Genomic DNA, 15,219 nt, shown 5'->3' on the forward strand with positions numbered 1-15,219 from the left:
TCGAGGTCATCCGATCTGAACTGACGGAGGAGATGTGTGACAAACTATTTCAGCTCTACGTCCATTATAGTAGTGATGCAGACAGCTTAAATGATGACCTCAGCAGCAGTGGGCACCTAGGCCTACTTCGCTCGACGCCGTGAAATCGTATTTTAGAATCATGCACATGTACCAATTTTCATCGATGATTAACGTTTACAACGGTAATTCCGATAACTGCCAAAGCTGGCGCAGTCATTCATTAAATCTATAGCGTGTCCCTTATAGATTATCTCACAATTAATGGAACCCATACCGAGCTCAATACATTGCCTTTTGTCTTCTGACAAAGCCCGCTTGCACCATGGCCTAAGTCCCCATTGTTCTACAGTCTTATCAAAGGGACATCAGGGCAATCTTGATAGCTTCGACCCCCACGAAACAGTTCGGATAGGAGTCGATAGGCCTGAATTGGCAAGGACAACGTGTATTGGACTAAATTGCCTACTACACTACATGACAGTATACGCTACATTAGCTACATCTTGATGGTCTAGCTACGAGCTACTTCCCAGTGATATTCTGTCTCTGTCCACTGAACCTAGGCGATCCCTTAGGTCACATAACATAGCTTTTCTGCACTTTACAATGTATTATCTGGAGTCGTACGGTGGCAGGGCACAGGGGCTTTGATGTTGACCGTCAACCAGAGTTAGTTTGAAGAAATGTCGTCGATGATTTCACGAGGTGACCAATGAACAAAGCTTTCATTTTGAGAAAACTTAACTCAAAGATTCCGTATAGTTTAAATGACTCTGTGCATTTATACATATGAGTATGATGGCACGAAATGCATGTAAAGAGTTATAGAATTGATAGGGCTTTGAATGTCACCATGTTAATTGGTGTGTAAGTAAATAGGGCTACTCAGATGGCGATGTTCTCTCAATTTTAGAAAAATTGCAGACTGGTCACTTTGTGAAATCATCAACGAAGTATAGAAGAATATGACAAAGTTGATAAAGTTATCCCGGAATATGTTCATGTTAAAAAACAACTTCACATCCAGACCTTCTTCCTCGCTTACTGTCAACAGAGAGTTTGAGACTGAATCGCTCTCATCTAGAATGATGAAGGGAGTTATAGTCTCGATAAAGGGGTGGATAAAAAATCATGATATTCCCAAAGGTGTGACAGGGGCATTCAAGTCGCATCGGGTGTTCAGCGACAAATTCGTCGTGTGCGCAGGGCTCCTCTGATTAAATCCTCGTCGAAGATGGAACAAACCCAAAAGTTGTGCAAAGTCGGAGTAAGGTCGCAGCTTTCTACCAGCCCGGCCCCTGATGGCGAACCATTTGGACATAAAAGTATAAATGCTGGTAGAATTTGATTCTCTTTCTTTTCCTCTCCTGGCGTGGTCTCAAGATGTCATGCTCAGCTTTGGTGTTGTGTAACGTTTTGCAGGTCAATGCGACATCCTGAGTACCAGGACCGTTCACTCGGAACTTTCAAATTGTGGAATGGAAGATGTGCGAGGGGAGGAGCATATGAAACGAGAGCCTTTCAATAAGACTCTGATACAACTGACCTCGGTATGTGAGGATGCGGTATAGCGAAGGATGAATGATCGAGAAAAAGCTAGTAATGTTTTATAATTTTATTTCCATTGTATTGGTGTTTCAAATCTGAATGAATACGTCCGAGACAAAATCAACGGTCTTCGCACTGTGGTCTCCAATGCCTTGGGCTGACAAGAACTACCTTGCATATCAACGGCGAGCAGCACGGACATGGGCTATGCAGAATTGAGGAGCATCTGCTGAAAAACAAACAAAACTTTATAATTATCACCACTGATCCGAGTGCCCGAAGCTATTCATAATTTGACATTATCGCCGCTGCTGTATTGGTAAATTGGCCTAAATGTCACAACTGAGCCAAATGTTTAAAAGGACTTCATGAATATGTATATTTTTCGTTGAATCTTTCACACTTCCGGCTCTAGGCTGTCTATATTTTCCAACGGGCTACAATGACCTCGTCATTACTCTACTGTTATAACTAGACTTGGCGGTTTAACACTGTGTACAAGCGTACCGGGGCTATACACTCAATGAAAAGAGAGTAGTGTAATAATGGGCATTCTAACCCAAAGTCAAATCCCAGTCAAAATCTCCAAGTCAAATCCCAGTCAACACGTTTCAAAACTTATCTCAGTCAAATCCTAGTCTAAATAGTTTCCAGTCATTTCTCAGTCAAGTCACAAAATCGTCCAAATCGTCCAAATCGTCCAAATTTATAAAAATTTAAAAAGATAACTAAATTTACAAAAATTACAAAAATGACAAAAATGACAAAAATGACAAAATTTAAAAAAATTAAAAAAATTACAAAAATTACAAAAATGACAAAACGTCTACTTAACATAAATTATTTTCTTGTAAATAAAATGAACTTTCCGTCAAATGAAGAACTTGAATCAAGAGTCACAGAGTCAACAGATTATCTAAAATTTAAAGATCTTCCAGTGAACAAATGGTACAAAATCAACTCATTCAGAAGTATAAGCACAAAAATAGGAGAATCAACACTTCTTGAACTTGAAGACTCAGAATCTAAAGAATTGACAGTGTGGGCGACGAGTGTCATCAAACAAAAGATAAATCTTGATCACAATTATATAAGATTCACAGGTATGAAAGAAACCAAACAGGGTAAAAAGTTTTATGGATTTAATATCTTGGAATAATGACAAAACCTATATCTAAAGAAAATAAAAACATCATAAAATGAACAAAACTGTTTCAGCTTAGACTTTATTCTATTTTCGACTTTTACAAAAACTTTTCCTATAATAAATGAAGCCTCATCCATGATGATTTTCACAAATTCTCATGGGTTGTGGTGACCCCTAAGTTCTAGATTTTCGCTCAAGTGAGGATTAACTAGAATTTTAAATTTCACTTCAAAGAGATCCATATCTCTTTACCTTATTTCTAAAGGCTAGTACTTTAATCTCGTCTGTTGATATAGTTTTTATTTATATTTGTTGGCGTCATCTCTATTTGGAATCTTATAATCAAAAACTTGATTATAAAATGACTTATTGAAACCGAAACTAAAAAAAGGGGGATTCCCCCCATGCTTATATCTAATAGAAAACTTTTTCATAAATAAAGAGATGTCAACGAATAATAAAAACTTTTTTATAAATAAAGAAATGTCATCGAACATGAATAAAAATGTTCCAGCTGAGATACTTTCTACTGATGAACTTAAAGTTCTCGCCTACAGAAACAAGGTAAAGAATTATGGATCTTTATCAAGAGAAAAGTTATTAGAAAAACTTCAACACATTCCAAACAGTTTCATTGATGTTGAAGTGAAAATTGACAAGCCAGTTTCTGACTTGTCACAAATCGAAAAAAGAGTTCTAGCTCAAAGACCAGGTATAAATCATAGAAAATTCAAAAAAGGACAGCTAGAAAATATCATTGAAGAAAAAATTTCACAGGAAAATTTGGTTGACATTAAAGCTAAACCTGTGAAAGCGAAAATTTCTATTAGAAAACCTCTTTTAGAAAAAGTCAAGGATCTTGGCCATAAAAATTTTCAGAATCTCAATATTGAGAAATTGAAAGAACTCTTGACCAAAGAACCAGTAAAAAGACTATTAAAATCAGATCTTTTTAAACAAGCGAAGGAGCTTAACATTAATGTTAAAAGTTCCATGACAAAAAAATTCATCCAGGAGTTGATTGAAAAACATTCAGAGTTAAAAACATTCAAAACATTCAACTCCGCTTTAAGAGGATATGTTAATCATTTCCAAATGGAAGGTTTGCCTCATATTGACATTGAAGCATATCTCAATAAAATTAAGTCAGTTTTGCAAGATAAAATTAATGAGGAAAATATAGAAGGATTAAAATTTATTATTATCCTGACCATTCTAATGCAAAGGAAGAACGAAGTTAAAGAGTTTCAACTTCGTTCTAGACACATCCTTTATGTAGGTCAAGAACTTAATTATGACACTCTCATCGAAGACTTCCTTAATGAACTGGAAAATTTAGTTCAGGAAGGTTCTGGTTGGAAATTTTTAGAAGTAATCAAGATTGAGTTACATACTGTAAATTACACTCCACTTTCAGGATCTTCTTATATTCCTTTACCAGACAAGATTCAGAAGAAAAGAGCAGTGATTAATGTACAAAATTCTGATCAAAAATGCTTCAGATACTCAGTTGAAGCTGCATTATTAATTCTAGATAAACATCAAGAACGTGTTTCAAATTACAACAAATCTGAATTTGATTACATGTTTAAAGATTTAGAATATCCTGTCAAAATCAAGGATATTAAGAAATTTGAGAAGAATAATCCTGACTTAGCAGTCAATGTATTTACATTTATTCCTACACAGAAAGTGTTCTTTGGAAATGAAACTACAGTTTACCCAATTTCCCCAGTTAGAATATCTGAGAGAATTCTAGCAGAAGACAAGTATATTAATCTTCTACACTACAAAGATGAGAACGATTTTTCAGAAGGTGAAAAGGTTGAAAATGTCAAAGATAATGCAAATTATCACTATGCTTGGATCAAGAACTTTTCTAGGCTGTTTTCTTCCTCACATTCTAAACATCATGGACAGATCAAAGTATGTTTCAGATGTATGAAAATTACTTCAGCACCAACGAAAGAGGAATGTGAAAGAAGACATAGACAACATTTTGAGAACTGTAAGCAGTTTGAATGTGTCAGAGTTAGCATGCCTAAGGATCATGAAAAAATCCTGGAATTCAATCAGAAAAAAATGGAACAAAAACATCCTGTCTTTATCGTCGCTGACTTTGAATCATCTTTGAAGACTATCGACAAACAATTAGGTGAAAAAACTGTTCAAATTCAAGAACATATTCCTAACTCATTCAGCTTCTATACTTGTTTTGACAAGGATCAAATCAAGACTAAAAATTTCTTAGTAGAATATAGCGTTAACGATCCTAATGAAGATATAGGAGAAAGATTCTGTGAAGAGATTGAAAAAGGTGTCTATAACATTCATGACAATCATTTCACCAAACCTAAAGCTATGTTAGCCTTAACACAAGTACAACAGGTTAAGCACAAGACAGCTGAAAAATGTTATCTCTGTGACAAGGAATTTACAGAAAAAAATTATAAAGTTCGTGATCACAACCATTTTAATGGAAAATACAGAGGAGCAGCCTGTAATAATTGTAACCTAAAATTACAAGCTCCAAACTTCATACCTGTGTATTTTCATAATCTTTCAGGCTATGATGCTCATCTGTTTGTGAAAAAAATAAAAGGTAGACTGAATGTCATCGCGAAAAATAGTGAAAACTATATTTCATTCAGTAAAGAGTTACAGGTTGACGAGCATAAGACTCTATCGATCAGATTTCTTGACTCATATAGACTCATGCAGTCATCTCTAGCAAATCTTGCAAATAATTTACCTAACACAGAGAAAAAGAATCTGTCAAAATTTTACAAAGGTGAACAATTTGATCTTCTAACTAGAAAAGGAATATATCCTTATGAATGGGTTGACTCACACGAAAAATTTGAACAGACTGAATTACCTCCCATTGAAGCATTTGACTCAAAATTTAATGCTACAAAAATTTCAGTTGAAGACTATTCCCATGCAAAGAATGTATGGGAAAAATTTGGATGCAAAACATTCAGAGATTATCATGAAATTTATTTGAGGACTGATGTTCTTCTACTAGCTGATATTATGGAAAATTTCAGACAGACATGCATGGACATTTATAATTTAGATCCAGTCTGGGCTTATTCGGCCTCAAGATTGTCTTGGCAAGCCATGTTGAAAAAGACTGATGTTAAAATTGAACTTTTAACAGATGTGGACAAGTACAACTTCTTTGAATGTGGCATTAGAGGAGGAATCTGTCAAGCAAGTCATATATATGCAAAAGCAAATAATCCCTATTAGAAAGATTTTGACAAGGGTCAACCTACAAGTTATATTTCTTATCTTGATGCGAATAATTTGTATGGATTATCGATGAGTGAAAAATTACCTCATTCTAATTTTAAATGGATGTCCAGCTCACAATTAAGAAATTGGCAAAGCATTCCATGCACTTTAGAAGTTGACTTAGATCATCCTATAGGTTTACATGACTTGCACAATGCCTATCCTCTTGCCCCTGAGCATTTGAATAACAAGCTTATTCCTAATCTTAGGGACAAGAAAAATTATATTGTGCATCATAAAGCCTTGAAGTTCTATTTGAGACAAGGTTTAAAATTGACTAAGATTCATAGAGGAATTTCTTATACAGAATCATACTTTTTGAAAGAGTACATTGACTTAAACACAAGTCAACGAGCAAAAGCGAAAAATTACTTTGAAAAGGACTTCTTCAAATTGATGAACAATTCATGCTTTGGAAAGACAATGGAATCAGTCAGAGATAGGAAAAATATAAAATTGGCTACAAATGTCAATCAGCTTCGAAAATTAGTCAATTCGAACAACTATAGAAGTCACAAAATTTTTGGCGAAGATCTAGTAATGGTAGAATCGAAAAAAGCAGAAGTTTGTCTCAATAAACCAATATTTATGGGTCAAGCGATTCTAGACCTCTCAAAAATACACATGTATGATTTCCATTATAATCATATGATGAAAAAGTACTCCTGCGACCGTAGCGAGTACTCAGACAAAGCACAACTGTTGTACACTGATACTGACTCATTAGTCTATCATATAGAAACACCTGATATTTATAAGGATATGAAACAAGATGCTGAATTATTTGACTTTTCAAATTTTCCAAAAGACACTCCATTGTTTGATGAAACGAACAAGAAAGTAATTGGAAAATTTAAAGACGAAGAAGCTGGTAATGTCATCACTGAATTCATCGCACTCAGATCAAAACTATACAGTTATACAACTGATAAAGATGAAGAGATTAAGAAATGCAAAGGTGTCAAGAAGCAAGTTGTCAAAAATGAAATCACTATTGAAGATTACAAGTCTGTGCTCTTGGAAAAAATTCCAATTGAAAAAAGGATGAATGTCTTTAGGTCAAGAAATCATCAAATTTACACTGAGCAAGTGTCCAAAGTAGCGTTGAATGCGAATGATGATAAACGTACAATATTGGAAGATGGAATCTCAACTAAATCTCTTGGATTTAAAAAATAAACAGGTCTAGCAGTTTGCTAGACCTTGATTTGGCAATAAATAAATGAAACAAGGCTTAGCAAAATGCTAACCCTGTTAATGGCAACAGGGCTACCAAATTGGTAGCCCTGATTAAAAAAATAAATAAAAATAAAAATATAGAAATAAAAATAAAAATAAATGGACTTTCCAAACTATTTAAAATATAATGCTAATGTAAACTATCCTGTCACTTACAAGAATAATTCTTTAACCAAGAATCCTTTCATTCATCAAAAAATTCATGTAACACCATATCTAAGTTTTGAATTCAATACAATTGATATTTTTCCTAATAAGGTGATTCCACGAAATTTTTCAACTTATGCACAAGTACAAGATTATTTAAAAAATGCAAGCATGGATAACTGGAAAAACCAATTTAAATTTGCACTATACTGTGCTTCATCAGGTTCAGGTGTAAGCTGGCATAATCATATTAATCATGCTGATCCTTTAGTACAAAGTATTTTTAGATTCCATGTCTATTTTACCATCAGAAAGATATTACATCAGCTAAAAATTCCATTACCAGGAAATCCTGACTTTAATCCATCAAAAAATCCTTACAATAAACAAGCCTATGAAAATTTGAAACTTGAATTTGGCTCTGTTGACTTCAACTATTTTCACAAAGGGAAAATACAAGCGCTAGACATTGTCATGGACAATGGTAACTATTATTTGAATGATCCTAGTAAGTTTCCATTTAATGCAGATAAAAAAGGATATGTCTATGCAGACCATCATAGACTTTATATTGATAATTTATCGTTCATTTACTCAGACGATTGGACAAATTTTATCACCTTAGACAGTCAAGGATTGACTAAAGCGGGCATGAGTAGAATCAATGAATCCATTCGAACTTATGTTTATTGTATTCTAGGTTCACAAACCATGATTCGACAGGATATTCTTGATTCATTGGACACGCAAAAGCAATTTGGAATTTTAGTGGAAGATTCTATTCAAGGTCAAACGTTAGTCGATTCCATCAAAACATTTCAGTCAGCGAGCGTACTCATTCACTCAAAACAAGCGCTTGCATACGCTTTAGAAAAAGCAGGTTCACGATTAGATTTTGCTGTAGGCTTAGGATTACAACTTGTTCCAAGTCATATGCGATTACATATTGGTATAATTGAAGGGTATAATAACTCTCTGTTAACCGCTACAGAAAATACAACTTTTGGCATCAATTCACATATCAATGTCAGAAAAAAGCGACAGGTGACACCTTTAGAACCTACTTCTACGAGCGTACTTTCACGAGCGGAGCGAGTGGCGAGTATTTTAGAGAAACCTGAAATAGTAGTAGACAAGCGACGTGAGAGTCAAATAGAGTCAGAGTCACATTTACCTTTTACAATGGGATTAATTATTGTAGGTCTTTTAGTTCAAACTATTCTTTAAAATAAACACACCATGAACGGCGTGAATGTGCAAGAAGCATATGCAAGTTACAAATATCCTTCTGCTTTAAAATTTTATAAAATTATGAAAAAGAAGGATCCTAGTATAAAATTTGATGACATTGATCAATTTGTAAAATCTCAGAAAAGCTATCAGCTTCACAAAAAGCAGTCCAATAAAATCCAAGGTCACATTATAGCTTATCGTGAAAATGCTCTTTGGTTCATGGATTTGTTGGACATGAGTAATTACTCAAGGCAAAATAAAGGGTACAAATGGATTTTACTTGCTATTGATACATTTACAAGAAAAGCTTATGCTGAAGCATTAAAAAATAAAACTAAGTTTGAAGTGAAAAATGGCTTTGAAAAAATTTATAATGATACTGGAAGTATTACACTTATTATTACAGATTCAGGTAATGAATTTTTAAACAAACCACTACAAGATTTATTCAAAGAATTAAACATTAGACATGGAACAGTGGATATTGGTGATCATCATGCATTAGGCTTAATTGATAGACTATCTAGAACTATTAAAGAAATGGTCTTCAAAGATTTCACAGAGAAAAATACAGTCAAATGGGTTGATCATTTGCAAGATTACATTAGTGCATACAATGAAAGACCTCATTCTGGCATTTTAGACTATAGTCCAAATGAAGCTAACCTTCATGCTACTGAATTAGTTGAATTAAATGCAGACAAATCTATGCCCGTTGTACATAAGTTTAACATTGGAGAATTAGTTAGAAAAAAATTGAAGAGACCTATATTTACAAAAGGTTACAAACAGATTTGGAGCAATAGAACTTACACTATCAAAAATATTGAAGGTGTTCATGCTATCTTAAATAGCGCAGTAAGAGTTAGACTTGATGACTTACAAAAAATTAAAAAATATTTTGAGTCGGATTCTTCTGAGGTTGAGAAAGCAGATAAAGAAGCTAAAATTGAGTCAACAATTAAACACAAAGAAGGACTTGATAAAGAAAATATTATTGACTCACGGTTGAGAAAGAAGTAAGATATTTATAATGTAAAATCATATTATAAACATGTTACTCAATTTGCAACGAAGGAAGTTCTTTCAGCTCCTTGGGTACATTTTTCCGTCTTCTACGGGTGAACATATAGTCTAAATAAGTTCCAACGATAGTCCACCATCTTTCTAATTTGGTGAAACTGTCATTCACTGATATCTCAAGTTGATCCACTTTAGTATTGACTTTACTCGCTGTTATAACACCAGCATCCAACTGACTGTTTTTTATTTTTTGAATGTCCTCTTTTAGTTTCTCAATAGCTGCTGGGTAAAAGTATTTAATCCCACACATATTGACCATTTATTTTAATTAAAATAGGAAATAATCCAATGTGCCATTTTTGGCACATTGATAAATTTGATGGAATAATTTTATTCTTGTTCAATATGTGAATGTGCCATTTTTGGCACATTGATTTTTTTTTTTTTTTAAATTTTACTATAAATAAATGGACACATCATTTGGTAAATATCTTGATCCTTATAGATCAAACAAAATAGCCAAGGGGCTAAAAGCTAAAAGAAATTATGAAGTCATTACTCACAATCCTAATTCTGTGAATCCTGGAGAAACACTTTATGTGAAAATTCCTCAGCTTGAAAAAGGACAAGTGATTGTTCCTAAAAGTTTGAAACTTACATTTAAACTTTCTACCTCATCAAAAGCAAGTAATGCAGCCAATGCTGCAGCAGCTGGATTTGTATCCAATGTAGGTCGAAATATTGTAGAAAGAATTACTACTAAATTGGGTGGAAAAACAATGAGTGAAGTGGACAAATCTTACATCTATAATACGTTCAAGGATTTTTGGTTGACAGACAAGCAGAGGAAAAATCGTGTTCAGCAAGGTATTGACAAGGAGCAACGAAAAGATGCTATTAAAACAGCATTTGGTGACAGATATTGTATTCCTATTGAGTCAGAAATATTTGATGATCATCTACCTTTTTACCCATCAGCTATTTTAGAATCCATTGAATATAACATCAAATTCAATGATGCAAAATATGTTGTGACAGGAACTGCAACGTCAAAAACGTATGCTGTGAAAGATATTCAACTTGAGTATGAAACAGTCTTTTCCACAGAACTTAGTGAGGAAATCGAAGCAATTTATGCTGATACTAGATTTAGATATGAAGACGTACATCTTTTGAGGACAGATTCAATTGGAAAGAATAAACGCATGAATATCAATGTAGATGTCAATCGCGCTTCTACAAAGGGTATTCTGATATTTTTCCAGAAAAATTACGCTGAGTATGATGCCGAAAATACAAGTTTTCAAAATCCAGACATCACTAATGTGACCATTACTTCAGAAGGAATTTCTCACTGTATATACAAGTCAGGAATGAAAGCCTATAATCAATTTGATGAAGTAAAACGACTTTATATGTCAGAAGATCTTAAGCAAACTGAAGACTGCATGATGGATGTCGAAAAATTCTACGAAAATCATAAATATGCTCTGTGGATTGATCTGAGAAGTACAGAGGACAACTATTTGCATGGATCTGGAACTGCCATGAGCAATATTAAACATGGTTTACAACTTGAACTTACCAGAAGTACTGAAACAGAATATGACCTGCTTGTCTATATTGTAGCTGATGGATTAGTAGGGCTTGAGAATAAACGAGTAAAGGGCATTGTACACTAACCACAAAAATATTTAGCATGTGTCAGTTGTCAAATTTAACAACCGAGTATATTCTTCAAAGGTAATTTCTTTTGAAGACATCTTAAATTCTTTTGCTTCTTCAAAATGTAAAAAATAAACAGGTATGACGAGTGAATTTTACTGTGATCCACCTTTCAATATGTTAATTGTTGGAATGACTGACTGTGGCAAGACCTACTTTATACTAGATTTACTTGAAAAAGAATTTCGTAAAAAATTTGATGACATTGTGATATTTTGTCCTACGATTGACATGAATAAAACTTACCAAGATAGAGCATGGATTACACAAGATAAAAATATACACATTTATCCTCCAAAATTAGTAATTACAGATTTAAATATATGCTTAGAAGATGCGATTGAAAATTTAAAAAGTCAAGATCACCAAACATTATTTATCATTGATGATTGTGCTAATTTGTGGGAATCAAAGAATAAGTGTACAAAATTGACTGAACTAGCTTTCTCAGGAAGACATTATGGAATTTCTGTTTGGCTTTTGACTCAAAAATATAATGCAGTTGTAAAAGATTTTAGAGAAAATTGTAAACACATGGTGATTCATACAATGAATGATCAATTATCTATGGATCAAATCTTCAAAGAAAATCGATGTATTCCACAAAGCGAAAAAGACACAGTTCTTGTGCAGATTGATGCAGGAAAGAAGCTTATACTGCGCAGAAAGATGCCTTTTGATTATTTTTTATCATAAATAAATGGAAACTATTGTTGAAGAAGAACAAAACGAGTGTGACATGCGAAGTGAATTACTTTCACACTATCAATCAGGATTACTAAATAAACTAGGAATAAAATCATCTGAGGCTACGATAAAAAAAGCTTCACAAAAAAATATTGAAAAATTACATAATGAGTATAACATCAAATATAATACTCAGATTGCTGATGATTTAGTATCTAATTTATTATTTGGATATACTCAAGCAGTAAAAATGGTATTTCCAAATTTAGACCAAAAAAAATTACATGAAAAATTAAATGACAATATCATAGTAAACCATGAAATAAAAAAACAACTGGGTCAATATATGAACCCAACACTTTTAGCTGCAGGTACAATTGTAGTCAATACGGCTGAAACTGCAATGACGCGTGAAGCAGAGGACACATGCGAGGATTCCTAAATTTTATAGAGTCAGTGAGGACTTTATAAAATCTAAGATTATGGCCAATTTAATTTTTTAAAATCTTCATACACCTTTTCTAAAGAAGATGTTAATACACTCGCTGATGCAGCCGCTTTTGCGTCCAATTTTTTTAATTTTTTTCTCGTCGCTGCGCTAATACTTGCTGGTGCTAAAAGGTAGTGTTCATTTAATTTTTGTAATATATGTTTATCAAAAAAGAAGGAATTTCTGTTTAGTTTATCCTTATTCTTTTCAAACAGGTCTTCTAACCTTTTCACATCCTTGGCAATTGAATTATAGTCCACTCTCTTGAACAATAGTTCGTCTTTATATTGTTCTTTAAATTTTGAAAATTTAGACATAACATACTTATGAGTTTTTTCCATGCCATAGTGTGATCCACAAATACGTTTACTTTGAATAGAATTTGTCCACAAATCTGGTGTACATTTACGAGAGTATGGATCAAAAGCATTGTCTATAGTTCCACAATTATTACAAACGACTTCAATCTCTAGTATAGTACAATCTGTTGAATAACAATCTTGACAAATCCAATGATTACAATATAAATTTACATATTTTCCAGCTATTTTAAGCTGCTCTCGCAAATAATAACGAGTGTATGAAACAAGTGACATTTCATATTGATATTGTGTAAAACATCTTGCGTCATTTTCTAATGCTTCAACAACTTTTTCATATATTTCTTCAAGGTTGTCAAATCTAACATCTGTCTTCATTTATGAAGACATAATTTTTATTATACAACACCACGGAAAAACCTAGTCATAAATCATCAGACTTTAATAGTCGCTAATAATGACTTTAATAGTCGCTAATAATGACTTTAATAGTCGCTAATAATGACTTTAATAGTCGCTAATAATGACTTTAATAGTCGCTAATAATGACTTTAATAGTCGCTAATAATGACTTTAATAGTCGCTAATAATGACTTTAATAGTCGCTAATAATGACTTTGATAGTCGTTAATATTTTTTCATAAAATAAACAGATATGGACGGAGAAAAAGATAACACAACAACTGAAATTACAACAACAGAAAAGCCAAAGAATCATAAAAGAGTTGAATGGGGTAAAAAATTAGGTCAGTTGAATAAAGGAAAGAAAAAAGTTAAAACAGATGATGACATTAAGCAAAGTTATTATTTGTCTACAAACTACTATCCTTTAATATTGATAAGTGGAATCACTTTAGCAGGTTTTGTTTGGTTCTATTCCAAAAAGGAGTCACCTATTGAAAAATTAAATAAAAAACTCAAACCTAAACAAAAATCTGACAATCTGATTTTATAAATTTTTTAAAAAATTTTACTATAAAGAAATGAGCACAATGATCGACACGAAAAATATTGGAAATACAATTTACCATTCTGCAGTTTTAGCAGCACTTGTTGTTGGCTATGGAATGGCTGCTAAAAAGCTATTAAAGTCAAATATTGGAGATCCTAGTAAACCTGACTTGATGGAAGCATTGAAGCTAACTGGTGCAGTGTCACTTGCTATTATTACAAAAGGATATCTGGAAAAGCAAGGTTTGCCAAAGAACATCACTAATTAAACAGGTCTAGCAATTTGCTAACCCTTGCCAAAAATGGCACAGTCACATATTGAACAAGAAGAAAATTTTTATAAAATAAATGGCAGGCATGATTTTAACAACAATTTTTGGAGCAGTAGCTAATGCGACTGCTTTCGTTGGAGGTAATGCCATGTTCCATGCATTTGATGCGCAGAATGCTGCAGAAGAGCGTAAAAGACACGATTTAGCAAGCGAAAAATTACAAAAGGAATCAGCAACTTGGTCTCACAATAGAATTAAACATCTTGATTTCCTTGCAGAACAACGCCAGAAAAAAACATCAAGCACAATCAGACATGTTAGACATGAAAGATTCTATCCGCTATTATGATAGCATCCATCCTAAGCCAAATTTAACCCACTATTATAAACCTAGTCAGAGTCAGAAAAATTATGAACAAGCCTATATTGCAGGAAGTGTTATTGGATCAGCTGTTTTGTCAAAATTTATTTAAAATAAATGGATGACTTCGTTGAAGAAGGTGAAAGGTCCGAATTGGTGGATGCGGAAGATGCTTTAGATCAACAACGAGCGGATAATGGTAATCTTATGGATGAATTGACTGGAGATGTTCCACGACGTCCAAGTATTAGTTTAATGGACAAAGAGATCATGATTGATGTAAAAGAAAGATTTTTAAAAGACTATATGAAAAAAAATAAATTAAGATTTAAAAAACTTATGAGTGATGTGCGTAACAGACTGACAATTGATGAAAACCATGTTGTATTTTTTAAATCATTAGACGGGAGTAGACTTAAAGTATCGCAAAATAATGGTGAGCCTTATGCTGTTAGCTCTATAAATGGGAAGGGGAAAGCAGAATTCATGAGATTTTTTGAAAAAGATACTGTGAAAGAAACTCCAATACTTGAAAATGTTGGAGAAAAAACAGCTAGAAGACAATTGACCTACGAAGATGGAGCAGGATCTAGTGCATTGGATAACGTAAATTCACCAATTCCTCTGGAACCTGAAATTATTGACACAAATGAACAAGCGAGAGTACAGGTCACAAATATTGACACGGGTGAAACAAACTTTATTGAATTTGATCCTGAGATAGATCTCATCAATATTCAAACACATATTTTTGA

At 33.2% G+C, this 15,219-nt stretch overlaps 1 long non-coding RNA gene across 1 annotated transcript in view; it reads right to left on the reverse strand.

Moving 5' to 3' along the window:
* Positions 1-1,629: 1,629 nt before the first annotated feature.
* Positions 1,630-15,219, reverse strand: part of LOC135491707 (uncharacterized) — a 30,691-nt gene continuing 17,101 nt past the window's right edge. The window contains exon 4 of the long non-coding RNA XR_010447869.1: positions 1,630-1,795. This is a non-coding gene — a long non-coding RNA (uncharacterized LOC135491707). The remainder of the gene's footprint in view (positions 1,796-15,219) is intronic.

The sequence above is a fragment of the Lineus longissimus genome, chromosome 7 (genome assembly GCF_910592395.1).
Source record: "Lineus longissimus chromosome 7, tnLinLong1.2, whole genome shotgun sequence".
NCBI classification, from domain to species: domain Eukaryota; kingdom Metazoa; phylum Nemertea; class Pilidiophora; order Heteronemertea; family Lineidae; genus Lineus; species Lineus longissimus.